Here is a 19,042-nt window from a genome sequence, read left to right as displayed (position 1 = left end):
TCTGAATCAAAGAAAGAACTTCAACTGATTCAGAAGAACAAAAGGAAAAAGGAAGGAACTCGAGATTCCGACCAAGGTATCTATGTTATCGAAGTTAACTTAGCAAATACATTTGATTCTCAATCCTGGGTATTCGATACCGGATGTGGTGCTCATATCATTTATGATGTGCAGGGCCTTAAGGGAATCAAGTATTTATCTGGAAGGGAGCTTGTCCTACGAGTAGCAAATAGAGCAACGGTTGCTGCGAAAGCTGTAGGAACATTCAGTCTACCTTTAGAAACTGGTCTAGTTTTAGAACTTCATAATTGCTATTATGTACCCTCTATTTCTAGAAACATTATCTCTGTCTCAGAATTAGACAAAGAGGGATATCACCTATTAATAAAAAACCAGCGTTGTTCTTTATACAAAGGTGAAATGTTTTATACCAGTGCTAAGCTATACAACGGTCTCTATATTACGAATATTGAGAACGAAGTCTTCAACATAGAAACCAATAGGCTACGGTCAGATGATTCAAATCCAAGTTACCTTTGGCATTGTCGTTTGGGTCACATTAACATGACACGCATGAAGAAGCTCCATGAGCATGGACTTCTAGGTTCGTATAATTTAGAATCATATGACACATGCGAATCATGTTTAATGGGTAAAATGACGAGGTCTTCTTTTAAAGGAAAAGGAGACCGAGCCAAAGAACCCTTGGAACTCATACATACGGATGTATGCGGACCAATGAGTACTCCGGCGAGAGGTAACTATGGCTACTTCATCACGTTCACGGATGACTTCACTCGTTATGGTTACATATACTTGATGAGGCATAAGTCCGAATCGTTTGACATGTTCAAACAATTTCAGAACGAAGTAGAGAATCAACTTGGCAAGAAAATAAAAGCCATTCGATCCGATCGAGGTGGTGAATATTTGAGTCAAGAATTTGACGATCATCTTAGGAGTTGTGGTATAGTATCTCAACTCACTCCGCCAGGAACACCCCAGATGAATGGTGTTTCTGAAAGGAGAAATCGCACCTTGTTAGACATGGTTCGATCTATGATGAGTTTAGCAAATCTTCCAAACACGTTCTGGGGGTATGCTCTAGAAACGGCTGCTTTCACACTTAACCGAGCTCCGTCAAAAGCTGTAGAAAAGACGCCATATGAGTTATGGTTTGGAAAGGTTCCAAAGCTGTCTTTTCTCAAAGTCTGGGGATGCGAAGTTTATGTAAAACGTTTACAAGGAGACAAACTCGCACCTAAATCAGACAAATGTCTCTTTGTGGGCTATCCAAAAGAGACAAGGGGTTACTACTTCTACCACGAATCTGAGAACAAAGTGTTTGTTGCTCGAGATGGTGTCTTCCTTGAAAAGGAATTCCTTTCCAAACAGACAAGTGGGAGAAATGTAGATATCGATGAAATTCGATATGAGCAACAAATAAACACAGATATAGAGATATCAAGAGGTTTAGCGGCTCCTATCTATACACAAAGTATGGAAGAGGAAAATGAGGTCGAGAGAGTACCTCCCGCTCAAGTCGAATTAAATTCGCAGGAGACATCTCAACTAGTTGAGAACACTCCAAAAGTTGCTCAGGCCCCTCGTAGATCTCAAAGGCTTCAGGAATTATCTCAGAAAACAGATATCCTACTGTTAGAAGATAATGAGCCGAGTACCTACAACCAAGCTATGACGAGCCCCGACTCCGAAAAATGGCTAAAAGCCATGAGATCGGAAATGGATTCCATGTCAGAAAATCAAGTATGGAACTTGATCGATTTGCCCGATGGAGCAAAACCAATCGGATGCAAATGGGTTTTCAAAGTAAAAACTGACAAGGATGGAAACGTTAGCGTTTTCAAAGCTAGACTCGTGGCAAAAGGATACAAACAGATTCATGGCATAGACTATGATGAAACCTTTTCACCTGTCGCAATGCTTAAATCCATTCGGATCATTCTAGCAATTGCAGCTCATTATGATTATGAGATTTGGCAAATGGATGTCAAAACCGCCTTCCTGAACGGACACTTGGAAGAGGATGTGTACATGACACAACCCGAAGGTTTTGTAGATTCCAAAAATGCTGGAAAAGTTTGCAAGCTTAAGAAATCCATTTATGGACTCAAGCAAGCAAGCCGGAGTTGGAATCTTCGATTCGACGAGAAAATCAAAGAATTTGGATTTCTCAAGAATGCAGAAGAATCTTGTATTTACAAGAAGGTTAGTGGGAGCGACCTAGTTTTCTTAGTCCTTTATGTCGATGACATATTAATCATAGGAAACAATATTCCGATGTTGGAATCAGTTAAAGACTGGCTTCGGAATTGCTTCTCTATGAAGGACTTAGGGGAAGCAGAATACATATTGGGAATCAAGATCTATAAAGATAGATCAAGGAGGATGATCGGACTTAGTCAAGAAACTTATATAGATAAGATTCTTCAACGGTTCGAGATGACAAACTCCAAAAGAGGATTCCTTCCCATGTCACATGGTATGGTGCTTAGCAAAGATCAGTGTCCTAAGAGTCCTGATGAGCTAGCACACATGATGAAAGTACCCTATGCTTCGGCAATAGGATCAATCATGTACGCCATGATCTGCACTCGCCCAGACGTCTCATATGCTTTGAGCATGTGTAGCCGTTACCAATCAAATCCAGGCCAAGCGCACTGGCACGCCACCAAGAATATCCTAAAGTACCTGAAAAGGACTAAGGATCATTTCCTGGTGTATGGCGGGGAAGATACACTAAAAGTTGTAGGCCATGTGGATGCAAGCTTTCAAACGGATAGAGACGACTTCAAATCACAATCTGGGTTCGTCTACTGTCTGAATGGAGGAGCGGTATGTTGGAAAAGTTCCAAGCAGAGCACAGTTGCAGACTCTACCACTGAAGCAGAATACCTAGCGGCCTCGGAAGCTGCAAAGGAAGGAGTTTGGATCAAGAAGTTCATGATAGAACTTGGTGTCGTACCTGGCATGGAAGAGGGCGTGACCCTCTATTGTGACAACAACGGAGCAATAGCCCAAGCCAAGGAACCAAGAGCGCACCAAAAATCCAAACATATCCAAAGGAAGTACCACTTGATTAGAGAAATCATAGAAAGAAAAGATGTGGTAATTTGCAAGGTTCATACGGATGATAACGTTGCAGATCCGTTGACCAAACCGTTACCTCAGCCCAAACATGATTCACACATGAGGGACATTGGTATAAAGCGCATTGGGGAATGGCAACAAATGTAATTTGGATTCATAATAGAGTTTATGTGCCTAATTACTTACATTCGATAAATAAAATAAAAGAAATTTTATTTTGTCCTTAAAATTTGGTTTGGTATTTTAAGAGACAGTCCACACGATAAAGAAAACGCTCCGAGTAGGCTTGTCAGATACGTGATCTGATGAATGAAACCCTACTAAGTGAACTTGGAGTGATTCATTATCAATTCCCTAGTCCAGGTCATTGCATGGACAACAATGACTCACGAAGACTAGTACGGGAGTCGATGGGATAGCGCAGTTTCATGGGCTATAGGAATAGTGTATTCGATTCGACTACGTGAGTGCATAATAAGGATTATACGCTGGAATAACCCTCAACATGAGAAGTTCATCCAAAGAATGATGAAATCGTCAAACTTCTCATAAAGACAAGATTGAAGAGATTCCTCAAAACATGAGTGCTCAGCTCATCTTATGTAAGGAATGTCTGACTTTGGTTCCGTTAAACGCCGCGCCGTAAAAGGAGGTTATAAAAGCGGATACTGGGAAGGACAGGATAGACATGAAGTTGAGTGGGAGCGCAAGAATGGATTATGTCCTCCTAACCATGTTAGGATGCAGTGTCCTCGGGCCACTTGACGAGCAACAACTGAAAATGCATGGCCGTGCTCAAAAGGATTAAAAGTTAATCATTTGTTTTGACAGTTGTACTCGAGATCAAGAAAGTCTGAATGACGTGACGTATCAGATGGGATACTAAGTGACATGGGAATCGAGCATTGTACTTGTTCTAAGTCCAAGTGGGAGTCTGAAGGAGTTGAAGGAGATGTCCTTCGACTAAGGTGACAATGCGAACAATTTGTCGGATAGGACAATTGATGTGGAAGATCATCAAGTCCGATTGATTTAGGGATCGTAGAGTTGTAGCTAGAGACCAACTACGATCGTCGAATTACGAAGTAATTCGCGGCTAACTTCGATCGGATCCTACAACGGGTTACACATAAGAGTGACAAATTGATCTAGGATATAACTAGTGGGAGTGAGATATAATCATGGGAGTGTCCCATAAACATATCTCATAGGCCTAAAAAGGAATTAGGCAAAGATAGTACAAAAAGGCCAAAAACAGGGTTTTTGGGCCTAGACCGGTTCGGGTACTTCTAGGACTCGGATTGGGTTGAATTTTGGAGGGTTAGTTTCTGATATAATAAAAATTATATCTGCCAATTTTCGTGGTGTTTGGACACCTCCTCCTTAGGGAATTGAGAAAATATCAATAGTTGCTATTTTCGACTATTTCCCTTAATCTTATTCTAAAGGGTGTTTTAGGAAACCTAAAAGGAGGTGGATTCTTATTAGGGTTCTATATAAACACTCTTAGGGCAGAGAATAAGATGTGGAATTTCTCTCTAAGCTTTCTTACTCTACCACATCAAGTAGAGAGGAGAAAGTGAGCTAATTCCCATTAACTATCTATCTAGTCAAGAAGAAAGGAGTTCTTCTTCCAACCACCATTGGTGTGCTAGCTATACAACAAGGTGGGAGATAAAATTGATTGCTCGTGTCCCAAGTAGAGGAGCTACACTTGAAGCTCTTGATCTTCTCATAAGCAATTGGAAAGGTTCGAGGGAAAACTAGCGAATAAGGTATTTATCTTTCTAGTTTTAATTAATGATTATCATAGACTTATGCATGTGATCCTGGGAATACTAGTGTAGACATTAGATGTCTTAATTCCGCTATAAACACTAGTAGAAGGGTGTAAAACCCAATAGTATAACAGTAACGAACTGACTCAATAAAGAACCACACACAAAAGGATAAAATGTCATTTTGGGCATCTGAAGATCTATAAGCATAGATCAAAAGGATGATAGGATTAGAGAGACTCAGTACGCTGAGATGCTTGAGATCCGAAACAGAAAATCTAAGACTCGGAAAGTCTAAAAGATTTCGACCCAAAAACTCATGACAGAGGGCGTTGCAAAACTCGGAGTCTGAAAAGACACCGATGAGCTAGCACGCATGAGATAGACATTTATGTTCGAAAACATAAAGTCAATCATGTTGGACATGAATAGCATTTAGATATCCAAATTCGGATTAGAAAACCGAAGACACTACTTTGAATATCCTAGAAGGCTTAAGGATAAAGTAGTACAAAAGTTGAACATGTCATCGTAGCAAACTTCCAGACATGGAAGGAAAGTAGGCTAAAAATGTTTTAAGCCGGGAACTGTTGCAAATACTACATAAAGAATTAAAAGCCTTAACTCTAGTAAAAGTTACTAGACATTATCAAGGTTGAAGTTAGCAATCTTCAAATTAATTGATAATAAGCAAAGTTTAAAACCGACTACCACGGTAGTCAAACTAAACTGTCACCTAAGACATAGTATGAGATTCATACACAGTCTAAGGCATGAGGTATAATTTTAAACCTCGACAAGTAAAATTGAGTGGGTAAAAGGAGTTTTACGGAAGAGGCTCAGATTTACAACTCTCGTTATCAGAAATAATAGAGTTATTTCACCAGTCGTCTAAATTTGGTTTAGTATTTAAACGACAGTCCATCGATAATAAAACGTTCCGAATAGGTTTGTCAGATACGTGATCTGATGAATGAAACCCAATTAAGTGAACTTGGAATATTTATTATCAAAAACCCTGGTCCAGGTCATTGCATGGACAACAATGACTCACGAAGACTAGAACGGGAGCCGATGGGATAGCGCAGTTTCATGGACTATAGGAATAGTATATTCTATTCGACTACGTGGGTGTGTAAAAGATTTATACACTGGATAACCCTCAAATGAGAAGTACATCACTCGTGATGAACGTCAATACTTCTCATAAAGACAATTGGAGAGATTCCTCAAAACATGAGTGCTCCACTCATCTTATGAAAGGAATGTCCGACTTTGGTTCCGTCAAACGCCGCGCCGTAAAAGGAGGTTATAAAGACGGATACTGGGAAGGACAGGATAGACATGAAGTTAAGTGGGAGCGCAAGAATGGATTGTGTCACCTTAATCACATTAGGTACAAAGTGTCTCAAGGTCACTTGATGAGTAGCAACTGAAAATGCGTGGCCGCGCTCAAACGGATTAAAAGTTAATCGTTTGTCTTTTACAGTTGTACTCGGATATCAAGAAAGTCTGAATGACGTGACGTATCAGATGGGATACTAAATTGACACGGGAATCGAGGCGTTGCACTTGTTCTAAGTCCAAGTGGGAGTCTGAAGGAGTTGAAGGAGATGTCCTTCGACCAAGGTGACAATGCGAACAATTTGTCGGATAGGACAATTGATGTGGAAGATCATCAAGTCCGATTGATTTAGGGATCGTAGAGTTGTAGCTAGAGACCAACTACGATCGTCGAATTACGAAGTAATTCGCGGCTAACTTCGATCGGATCCTACAACGGGTTACACATAAGAGTGACAAATTGATCTAGGATATGACTAGTGGGAGTGAGATATAATCATGGGAGTGTCCCATAAACATATCTCATAGGCCTAAAAAGGAATTAGGCAAAGATAGTACAAAAAGGCCAAAAACAGGGTTTTTGGGCCTTAGCCGATTCGGGCACTTCTAGGGCTCGGATTGGGCTGAGTTTTGGAGGGACGTTTCCTTATGTTATGAACATTAAATATGCCAATTTTGGCTGGGTTTGGACGTCATATCCTTAGGGAATTGAGAAAATATCAATAGTTGCTATTTTCGACTATTTCCCTAAATCTTATTCTAAAGGGTGTTTTGGGAAACCTAAAAGGAGGTGGATTCTTATTAGGGTTCTATATAAACACTCTTAGGGCAGAGAATAAGGTGTGGAATTTCTCTCTAAGCTTTCTTACTCTACCACATCAAGTAGAGAGGAGAAAGTGAGCTAATTCCCATTAACTATCTATCTAGTCAAAGAAGAAGGTGTTCTTCTTTCCAACCACCATTGGTGTGCTAGCTATACAACAAGGTGGGAGATCAAATTGATTGCTCGTGTCCCAAGTAGAGGAGCTACACTTGAAGCTCTTGGTCTTCTTCAATCAATTCAGCTAGTTCGAGGGAAAAGCGATTAAGGTAATCTACTATCTCCATTAGATTAATTACTAGTTTTGCATGTGATCCTGGGGATACTAGTGTAGACATTAGATGTCTTATTTCCGCTATAAACACTAGTATAAGGGTATAAATCCCTACACGAATTACCCTACAAAACAAAGATAAGTTCATTATGTATACGTACTAAAATTAATACCAACTTCTAAAATACATACAAACATGACATGAATTTAACATGTAAATTGAAAACACATAAGATGAATTCGATATGATTGCACTTTTTCTTTTTAACCCATACTTCATATAATATCATAAGTAATATTATACATTTTTCAGTTTATCTTCTTAATTAGATTAACATAATAAATACAAACTTTTTCTCTTCATTGGACCAACACTTTAGGCACTCATGTTTCTCATTCATTCATTCTACTCTACCTTGGGTTAGCATTTCAACTTAACTATCCTTCTTCTTCTCTAACTCTTCTTCCTTTTCACTATCTAACTGAACTGAATTCCCTTCCTTGATGACTTTTCTAGCTTCTCAAATGATTAAGTCACAAAACTAGCCAATAAATCCCAAATCAATATTAAACATGCTTAAATTTCTAATATGTACATTAATATACACCTCTATAAACACATAAATATTCATTCCCAAGTAATAATTTTAGCACAACATAAATATACACAATCATCTTAATTAGGAACTCAGGATCTAATTACTAGTATACAAAAGAAAGACCTAGTATTTCTTCATGGAAAACCCAAGTTAGGTTGAAGTTCTGGTTGAGTTTAGAATCTGGACCCATAGATCTCGCCGTACTATAAACATCATAAGGAGCTACATACTTAGGCATATCCACTGGGAACCGAACGTTTACTTTATTAGAATCATCACTAGTAACACCAAATGCAGCTCCATATAAGTAAGGAGAATCATCGTACCAAGTACGAGTAAGTCCAGAATCATTAGTTGGTGGTATATACTGTCCACCAACATTCAATCTATACATAGTCTGAAAATTGGTATTTTGGGGATCGATCAAATGATCCGAAAATCCAACCATAGCTGCAGGTTCGAATAAGTCGGGCACAGAGATGACCTCAATGCCATTGACAAATGCAAAAGAACCATTATGTTTTGGTGAAGGTATGAAATCAAGATTAATCGAACCAGAAGGAGATGGTGATAAAGAATACTAGGTATGAAAGACCAACTATCATACCTATCATGGAATTAAACCAAGCATAGAGATGGTTTAATTGTATTTCTTCATCAATTAAACCAACTATCATGGAAGCTAGATTGATAAGAAACCATGACAAGTAACAAAACAATAACAGCTGCAACAATCTGGGAGGAAACTTGTGGAGAGACAGTTTTATCTTCACTATGGCATTTTGACAAACAGTAGATGTGCTATATTTATTATGTGGGTAAGAACCCTAGTTAGACTCCATTAAACCCTAATTGAAGTAGTTTGAAGATAAAACTTAAATAATGCCACTGATATAATACTAATAAAATCATGGATTTCATGAAATGAGATCTATGATCAAACAAGAGATGTGTCTTATGCTCCATTAAACCCTATAGTTGAACCGAAAAAAAAACATCCAGAGAGAGATAGCCATACCTGCATCAAAGATATTAGTGTGTGTGAGAGATAGTGATCGATCCAAAGAAACGGCGCGAGAATGAGAAGTAAACGAAGAAGTTTATGGGAGGATTTTCGTTCTACCAGAGAGAGAGAGTTTTACTCGGGCTGATATCCTTGTTATTTTCGGTTGTCTAGATTATCTAGACATCCTTTTATAACGAAGGCAAATACGGAAGTTTAAGGCTAAAATAAGGTCATTTGACCAATACTTCGAAATGAGGGTCATTTTAACAAATTTGACCCAGTCAAAGGTCAATCCACCTAAATTCCCCTTTAAGTTCTTATTTTTATCTATTCTAGTTTAATTGTAGCATTTTACTTATTTCCTATATAAACTACTGCTATGAAAAGATCTAGTGAGTGATAAATATACAAGTCTCATCTGTGTCAATATCATAGTTTCTCTTTCTAACCTCTAGTTAGAAAATAAATTATTTGCTTTTTCTTTCAATTGTTTGTCTGGTGAAAAGGTTTGCATAATGTTTTTGTGGTGCTGTGGGGTCTGATTCCTTTTCTATTTGTAATGGCAACTTCATTGAATAAGGTAAAGTGGAGTGAATGTCAGATAGTGAGAAGTCAATTTTTACATGAATTTGATGTGAGCCTTGTCCCCCAACTACTATTTTCGTAATATAAGTCAATATTTGTTCCCACTGATCTTTTCCGTTTTTTTTTTACACACCATGGAGATGATTTAAAGGGTGATATACATTCTAATGGGAAGATTATTGTATTTCCAAGTTCTTAACTTTATTATGGGAATTGAAGATACTATCAGATTTGTTTTGGTGTAGAAGAGGAGCTTGCTTTTCTCAATACCTCATCATATTTTCTCAGATTTGTGTATCAAAAACTATTTTGCTTCTTCTTTTACATTTTCATTAGGTCGCGGCTTTGGGGAATAAAGAAAATTCTCCGGAGAATAACGACTTTTCTTAAAACTAGTCAAATAAGATTGACTTTTTATGTTTCTTTTTATTGCTAAGGGACATCTGATTTTAGAAGATGCTATAAAAAAAAAGTTCCTCCATCTCATCACCTCTCTCTGCCACTTCATCTTCTCGACACCTCATCATCTTCTCCGGCGAAAGTCGCCTGCCGGTCAATTTTCCGGCCGGCGACCTTCAAAAATTAAAAAATTTAAATTGTCTCTCCTCTCTCTAGCTCTCTAATTTTTTTTCCTTTTCTCTCTCTCTAGAACAGATCTAGAGAGAGAGAAGGTCTGTTCTCACGAACAGGTGGTCTGTTCGTGAGAAGATGAACATACCTTCTCTCTCTAGATCTGTTCTACAGAGAGAGAGAGAAAAAAAAAGAAAAAAAAATTAGAGAGAGAGAGAGAGAGGAGATAGAAAATTATTATGATTATTATTTTTTTTTGTTTGAAGGTCGCCGGCCGGCGACTTTCGCCGGAGAAGATGATGAGGTGTCGATAAGATGAAGTGGCAGAGAGAACAGATGAGATGGAGGAGAATTTTCAAAAAAATGTATTCTGTATTCCCCATAAAAATTTATTCCCGGAGAATTTTCAAAAAAATCTGGATTCCCTAGAGAATTTATTCCCCGGAGAATTTTCTTTATTCCCCAAAGCCGCGGCCTTTCATTATTTGATGTTGTTCTCCTTTTTTTGTTGTTGAAATGTTGTTTTTCTTTAACAAAAGCAATAAATGTAAATTGTTGCCCACATAATAGGGAGTGCCTACAGATATACACTCATATCTCCTTTTACTTGAACCTAAATTACATTTGATGCAAGTGTAAGAACAAATATGGTGAGTGTATTAACATTTCCCTCTATTTTAATTCCCTTCAACATAAAGCCCATGTATGTGTCAACACTTGGCTGCCTGATGTCTCATCTGAATCTCTTAACTAAGGCTAGTTAGTCCAATTCGAGCAGTTACTCTGATGATTTGGGTGTTTTTCTTGTCCAGGTGTCTTCTACAGATTTGAGTTTGAAAAACAGATAAAAGAGGGCCATTTTGATCATTTTGGTGGTAAGGGTATTTTGAGAGTTGTGGCTGATTTTGATGCTCGGATGAAAGTAGAGTCGAGACGAATTCAACGGCGAAAACGAGAGTCGAATCGGAGTCCGGACAAGCAAGATAGACCAAATCAAAGTTTGAGTCAAAATCAAGTGAACCCGGATGTTCCAGCAACACGTGGCGCGCACGAGGAACCCAAATCAGACGGCTGCAAGGTCATTCGGGCTATATTCGGTCAGACACGGTGTATTTCTTGATTCTCTAGGAGTGCATGATCCCGTGTAACACAGCGTAAGAGTCGCCGTACTTCTCTCGCACGTTCATTCAAATTCAGTGGCTTATTTCGTTTCAGAGACACGTGGGCTAATCTAACATGTGTGTAGCTTATTTCCCTCACCCGAGAAGCATCTTATCAATCTCACTTACAATTCACGTTCAGATTGTGTGGTTCCCATATTGATGGGAATTTTCCTTATCGTTCCCTCTCTCTCTCATCTATATTAATAGTATATAGAGAGAAACTAGATTATTTAGAAGAAGGAAAAAAATGTGAAGATAATATATTAATGGAGATAAGAAGATGGAAGATTTGAAAGGGATTTCTTATTGTTAGAACGATTCTTGGAGATGATTAATTCGATTGAAGAAGGCAACATAAAGATATTAGAGGGAGCTGGCTGGATCTCTTTCTCGGATCAAAATATTCGATTGAAGAAGGCAACATAAAGATATTAGAGGGAGCTGGCTGGATCTCTTTCTCGGATCAAAATATTCGAGAGAGAGAGAATGAAAGTTTTGGAGCTGGATATTGGATTGGTGAAATTGAAAGAGAGATTTGATTATGGCTGGAAAATCAACATTAAAAATGGAAATCAAAAGCAAATTGAGAAGGAGCTGGTCTTCATGATAGATATTTTCTCTTCATCATACTTGGCCAGATCAGAGAAATCATTATAGGGAACTCTTAATAGTAGAGAAAAGATATTCTTCTCTCTAAAAGCTGAACCAGATTGGGAAATGATAGAGTGACTTAGAAATTGGTACTTATAGGGTGACATATTTCCTCATTTACAAATAAAAGCGGTCCCCACCGTAGTCAAACTTTGAAAAAACCTTGTCTTTTAGTGATTCCACATCAGCTGGGCATTAAAATGCCCAAAAAATTTGGGCTCTCTAGCATCTCCCAACCAGATTTCCTATAGAGAGATAACTCTCTTATTTGGTAAGTTTAACTGATTTGGTTAGAAAAATATTGATAGAGTGATTGAGAGAGATGAAGAAGAAAACGGCTAGAATATGTTTCTAGAGAGAGAGAGGTCTCGGCTGGATCTTCTCACCACTGAAAGAAGGGATTCTATAGAGAGAGATGACTCTCAAGATTGAAGGAGATATATTTAAGAGGATTCGGTTGATTTGAAAAGGATACACAGAAGATAATTTAGAGAGAGGAAGAGATTCTTCATCATATGTCTCTCTCATAAATCTGAATATATTATAAAACAAAGATGGAAGATAGAGAGATTGACAGAGGAGAATTCTTTTCTTATCTATTCAATCTCTTGAAATGGAAAGGGAGATGGAGTTGAATATTTTCAGAGAATCAAGAGAGGATCGACTGGGTTTTTGGGACTGTTTTAAATCTTCTTCTTCTTTGTATATAAACAGGGAGCTAAGAATGGGTACATCATCTCATCTTTGGGGATCCTCTCTTTAGCTCAACAAGAACAAGAAATAAATCAGAGAGAGAGAGACCATCATCTATCTTCTTCTCATATTGTATTTCTTTTAGTGACAGAGAGGAATTACAATAACAGAGAGAGAGAGAAAGAGAACAGTGAGCATTGCTTGTAGAGAGAGAGAGAGAGAAGATTTTTTGTAATTCTTTATCTAATAAAATCTTCATCTTTCAATTTGCTTGTGTTAGTTATTTTGATTGAAATAAAACAGAGAAGAGAGACAGAAAGAGGAATTTTCTGAGGAAGAAGAAGACCGCGTTTGGTTGCAACAATTGCTGGAAAATAAGTTTCCCACTTTGCAGGAAAATAATTTTTCCTAGGAAACTGTTTGGTTTACAAAGGGAAAACAGTTCCGAGCAAGAAAAAGTTTAGTTCTCTTCTTCCATTTTTTCTCTTATCCTTCTATTAATTTTAATCTCGTTGATCATGAATAGCTAAATCTCTCATCTAGGATTTATGAAGAAACTAATTCTTGATCTTTTAGATATATTCTTGATTGATTAATTCTTTGAATGTGCTCCAACGCTTAAGTTGTTTTAATTTGTTAAATCGGTTATCTTTTCACTATCTATGCTTTTAGATTTGATGCATCGTGCTTATGTTAAATTGTTTGACGATTCATACTTATTAATTGATAGATAGTAGTTTAGAAATATATTTTTCAAAAGAAGACAATTACCATTTTATGATCTAAAAACCGATTATCGAAAACATCTTCCGAAATTCGGATAGTTTATTATCCAGAATTTTGAGTTATAGAAAAAAAGAACTGTGTTGACCAAAAACTACACCTGGGCCCTCGACGATAAAATGTCCATCGGGACGTCAAGCCAAACCCGGCTCGCTTGTCCTTGTTTGGGCCCAGCCCAGAAGTCTCTTAATGGGTACTCGTCAACTAGACCCTAAAACTCGTGTCAAGGCCCAATCACGTGCAAAGAGTTCCCACGTGCACAAAGCTCCACACGCCCGAATCTCCACACGTCTGGCGCTCGACACGTCTATATCTCCACGTACCACGTGTAAGAGATAATTTAATGAAGAGATACTCTACATGTCAAATATATCCATAATGACAAAGATATCAGACTTGGTCAACGTAACCCCAGCAACGAATATTCCCCCATTATTGACATGCATAACATGGTAACGTCTCACATAAATGTGAGACCATGCACATGCACAATCAGAGTAGTTGCCAGAGAACATGCACAACCGTTGTGCATGTACAGCTAGCGTACTCGTCACCATATCCCAGGTATCTTAACATGCATTTACTCCGTAACGGTCAGCCTTTACTCCTCCCAACGGATCACTCCTCAAGCCTATATAAAGAGGAGCACTTTCATTTCTCAGATCATCGAATGCAGAGCAAATCAACCCATACTACTTCTTCTTCTCCACTCGCTCTCTGTTCTTCGATTATTCTTGAGACGTTTGCATACAAGTTCACCTGGTTCTGGTCGTGGACACTACTAGACGCCTCAAAGGTGTTAAAGCTTATCCTTGCTCGACGCTTCCTGCTCGACGCTTCCGGCTCGACGCTTCCTGCTCGACGCTTCCGGCTCGACGCTTCCGGCTCGACGCTTCCGGCTCGACGCTTCCTGCTCGACGCTTCCAGACGTCTTCGAGGAGATCACAACCTTCTTCTTGCTCGACGCTACTGGTAACATCTACTCTCTTACTTCTGATCATTTCACTCCCGTAGATTCGAACTCCGGTCATTCTACGAGCCTAGCCACTCTCCGATAATACATCAACGGTTATACCCTCGGCTTTTCGTTTATTATCCACTGTAATACTTTGCTGACTTGACCGTCGGAGGGCCCTTGGCAGGCACCATCCCGGTGTCCCCCCAAGCCTTCACGGGTTTGTTTGTGTCTGTTCATCTTCTTTTGCAGGTTTATTTCACACGTTGCTGGTGCCCATCAATCAAGAACTCGACGTTTGGAACTCCAGAAGACGTTTCAGTTACCGACCTTCTGACTTCCGACCCGTAGACTTCTCACCGTCTACATTTTGGCGCCCACCGTGGGGCCTCAGCAACTAACAACGAAGACAATCGGCCAAATGGAAGAGAACATGACATCTACTCCTCTTGACGTTTCTGCTCAACTTGCTGCACTTACCGCTCAAGTACGAGAGAACTCTGAACGCTTCAAAGCGTTGGAAGAAGAGAACCTGTTGGTTAGAGCAAAGAACCAATTACTCCAGGAAAAAATTACCGAACTTTCTATGATGACTCCAGGAGGTTCCAGAATTCATACCTCGAGAAATGCCAGACCAGTTCCTACAAGTACAGAAGGAGCAGGCCCCTCGAGTCAAGAAGTTCCTGTAACAGCTGGAGGATCAACTCCAGTCCCTACCGCTACTCCTGTCACACCATTACGTGTCTCCCAGCACACGCATCAAACTCTTCCAACTACTACCCCCTTTTACTCTTCTCTCCCATATACTTTACCTACTATGTATCCTATGACAAACGGATCAACTCAAGTTAATGTATCTTCTGATTCGCTTCCGTTTGCGTTTACAGGTACTCCTCTAGAACAGGCAATAGCAAAGAAATTGGCAGAGATGGAAGCATTGATTACACGTATTCCAGGAATGCCCACCCCTTTCAAAAAGAGTCTTCCTCACAGTTACGCTGACTCGCCCTTCGTCGATGCTATTGCGTTGGTGGAGATGCCAAAGAAGTTTTCTTTCCCGAACATGAAGATGTATGATGGTACGTCTGACCCAGATGACCACATTGCCTCTTACAAACAGAGGATGTTCACAGCAGCTATTCCAAGAGACCTGCGTGAAGCCTGCATGTGCAAAAGTTTTGGGTCTAGTCTCATTGGACCAGCATTGCAGTGGTACACAAACCTCCCTAATAACTCGATTGCGTCGTTTGCCCAGTTGACGGACACTTTTGTCGAACAATTCGCCAGCAGCAAAAAGTTGGAAAAACTTTCTGGTGACTTGTACCGAGTCCACCAAAGAAGAGGAGAACCACTACGTGACTACGTGGGAAGATTCAACAGGGAGAAAGTATCTATCCCTTATTGTAACCAGGAAACTGCCGTAGATGCCTTCAGAAAAGGTCTTCTACCAGATGGAGAGCTTTACAAAGAACTCACAAAGTTCAACTGCACTACAATGGAAGACGTGTTAGCAAGGGCGTGGGTAGAAATTCGTTGGGAAGAAGACGAAGCCCACCGAAACAGGTCATACTCGTATGAAGGAAGAAGCAGTGATCGACGCTCTAGACAGTCCGACAGAAGGACCGATCGTTGACATGCAGAACCATATCCAACATCCAGAGGACCCTTGTCCCGAGAGAACAGGAAACCATTCAGCACCCCCTCTGGGCGTCCAAATGATAAGAATCAAGCGCCTGTTTGCTCCAAAATTCCAGAATACAATCTCAACATTGAACCTGTCGAAGTAGTCGCTGTAATGAAAGGAATGGGCAATGTAGTAAGATGGCCAGCCAAGACAAAAACTCCTAGTGATAAGAGAGACAATACCAAGTGGTATGAGTTCCACGCTGACCACGGGCACATGACCGCTGATTGCATAGCCCTTCGACTAGAAGTAGCTGAACTCTTGAAGAGAGGTCACCTCACTGACCTATTGACAGATAAAGGGAAAAATACTATAGCCCAAAGAGATGTTCATCCAAAGGAACCAGAAGAACCAACTCCAACAAAAACATGTTTGGTTATCACGGGAGGATCAGAAGTAAGCGGAGTCAGTCATTCAGCCGCCAAAAGAAGTGCACGTGTAGCGGCCAATCCAGACGCTCACTCATCTAGAACATCTTCACCTGTCTTCACCGACCAAGTTCTCAGCTTCCCAGACAGTGAAGCATCAGGGCTCGTCAACCCTCATCATGACGCTCTCGTTATCTCACTTACTATTTCTAATGTTCTTGTTAAAAGGATACTTGTCGATAATGGTTCATCTACTAACGTGTTGTTTTTATATGCATTGCGAGGAATGGGACTGGAAGAAACGAGTATATGTCGCCGACCCACCATTCTCATCGGTTTCAGCGGCGAGCAAAAGTACACGCTCGGCGAAATTTCTTTACCTGTTTTTGCAGGTGGAATCAACATGAGTACAACCTTCGTAGTACTCGACAGTCCCTCTGCCTACAACATCATACTTGGACGTCCTTGGATCCACAACATGAGGGCGGTTCCATCAACCTTCCACCAAGTTATAAGGTTCCCTACTCCGTGGGGGGTACGTGAAACAAAACACGTGGAGCAAAACACGTGAAACAAAACACGTGGAGCAAAACACGTGAAACAGAACACGTGGAACAAAACATGTGAAACAAAACATGTGAAACAAAACACGTGGAGCAAAACATGTGAAACAAAACACGTGGAGCAAAACATGTGAAACAAAACACGTGGAACAAAACATGTGAAACAAAACATGTGAAACAAAACATGCGAAACAAAACATGTGAATGAAGGAGTTGAAGGAGATGTCCTTCGACCAAGGTGACAATGCGAACAATTTGTCGGATAGGATAATTGATGTGGAAGATCATCAAGTCCGATTGATTTAGGGATCGTAGAGTTGTAGCTAGAGACCAACTACGATCGTCGAATTACGAAGTAATTCGCGGCTAACTTCGATCGGATCCTACAACGGGTTACACATAAGAGTGACAAATTGATCTAGGATATGACTAGTGGGAGTGAGATATAATCATGGGAGTGTCCCATAAACATATCTCATAGTCCTAAAAAGGAATTAGGCAAAGATAGTACAAAAAGGCCAAAAACAGGGTTTTTGGGCCTAGGCCGATTCGGGCACTTTTAGGGCTCGGATTGGGCTGATTTTTGGAGGGTTAGTTGCTGATATAATAAACATTATATCTGCCAATTTTCGTGGTGTTTGGGCACCTCTTCCTTAGGGAATTGAGAAAATACCAATAGTTGCTATTTTCGACTATTTCTCTAAATCTTATTCTAAAGGGTGTTTTAGGAAACCTAAAAGGAGGTGGATTCTTATTAGGGTTCTATATAAACACTCTTAGGGCAGAGAATAAGGTGTGGAATTTCTCTCTAAGCTTTCTTACTCTACCACATCAAGTAGAGAGGAGAAAGTGAGCTAATTCCCAAGCTATCTTCTAGTCAAGCAAGAAGAAGGTCTTCTTATTATCCAACCACCATTGGTGTGCTAGCTATACAACAAGGTGGGAGATCAAATTGATTGCTCGTGTCCCAAGTAGAGGAGCTACAATTGAAGCTCTTGGTCTTCTTCAATCAATTCAACTAGTTCGAGGGAAAAGCGATTAAGGTAATCTACTATCTCCATTAGATTAATTACTAGTTTTGCATGTGATCCTGGGGATACTAGTGTAGACATTAGATGTCTTATTTCCGCTATAAACACTAGTATAAGGGTATAAAACCCTACAGTGGCGTCAGAGCCTCTTGCAATTAACTAGTTTTTGCTAAGAATCGAACTAGTTCATATTAGATATGATTGATAATTTGATAAATTAAGTTTATAAAAGTATTTTAAAAGTGTTTTAAAATTATTTAAACTCACAATTTGATATTATTGAATGAGATTCAATGAATTTCAAATTGAGAATCAAATTGACGATTAAGTGTTTTAAAAGACTCAATTTGATTGAATTTCAAACTAATCTATGCTTGATTAAGTTGATAGTTATGCTTAAAAGGTTTTAAAACATAAAATTTGATTAATTTTGAATTGGATTCAAAGATTCTTCAAATTGATTTCAAAATTGTTCTTTGAAAATTTCAAAAACCTAGATTTTGATCCAAAATTGGTTTGATTAAGAGTTGTTTTTAAGTTTTGGAAACTTTTGAAAAACAAAAATTTGGAATTTTAGAAGTGTTCTAAAAAGAGTAGTTTTGAGTTTAGGAAACTCCCAAAACAAATTTGGAAAAATTTAAAAGTTTCTAAAAGTTTTGAAAAAATTTTAGAAGTATTCTAAAAGGAATTTCAAAATTTTGAGGAAAATTTTAAAATTGGAAAATAGCAACTTAGAGTTGCATGAGAAAAAAAAAAATTTTGGAAACTAGGGTTTTGAAAAACCCTAGTGTCCGGCCAGGAAGCTTCCTGGCCGGACCAGAAGCTCCTGGATGCGTCCTCTGGAGGCGTCTAGGACGCGACCAGCAGCTGCGACAGAAGCTTCTGGACGCGTCTTGAAGACGCGTCCAGAGCAGCTGTTGGGACGCGTCTTGAAGACGCGTCCAGAGCAGCTGTTGGGACGCGTCTTGGAGACGCGACCAGCAGCTGCGGAGGGAGCTTCCTGGACGCGTCTAGGACGCGTCCAGAGCACTCGACCAGACGCGTCTTGGAGACGCGTCTGGGAG

At 39.5% G+C, this 19,042-nt stretch overlaps 1 long non-coding RNA gene across 1 annotated transcript; it reads left to right on the top strand.

Moving 5' to 3' along the window:
• The first annotated feature begins 11,443 nt into the window (after positions 1-11,443).
• LOC147544603 (uncharacterized) lies at positions 11,444-12,860 on the top strand. The gene is made up of 2 exons (XR_015224355.1): positions 11,444-11,599; positions 11,668-12,860. It is a non-coding gene; the product is annotated as an uncharacterized LOC147544603 (long non-coding RNA).
• Positions 12,861-19,042: the final 6,182 nt, after the last annotated feature.

The sequence above is a fragment of the Eschscholzia californica genome, unplaced genomic scaffold (genome assembly GCF_041429995.1).
Source record: "Eschscholzia californica isolate CP2 unplaced genomic scaffold, dmEscCali1.0.p SCAF_4, whole genome shotgun sequence".
Lineage (NCBI taxonomy): Eukaryota > Viridiplantae > Streptophyta > Magnoliopsida > Ranunculales > Papaveraceae > Eschscholzia > Eschscholzia californica.
The sequence above is the reverse complement of the archived record's forward strand: the minus strand, read 5'-3'. Positions and strand labels throughout refer to the sequence as shown.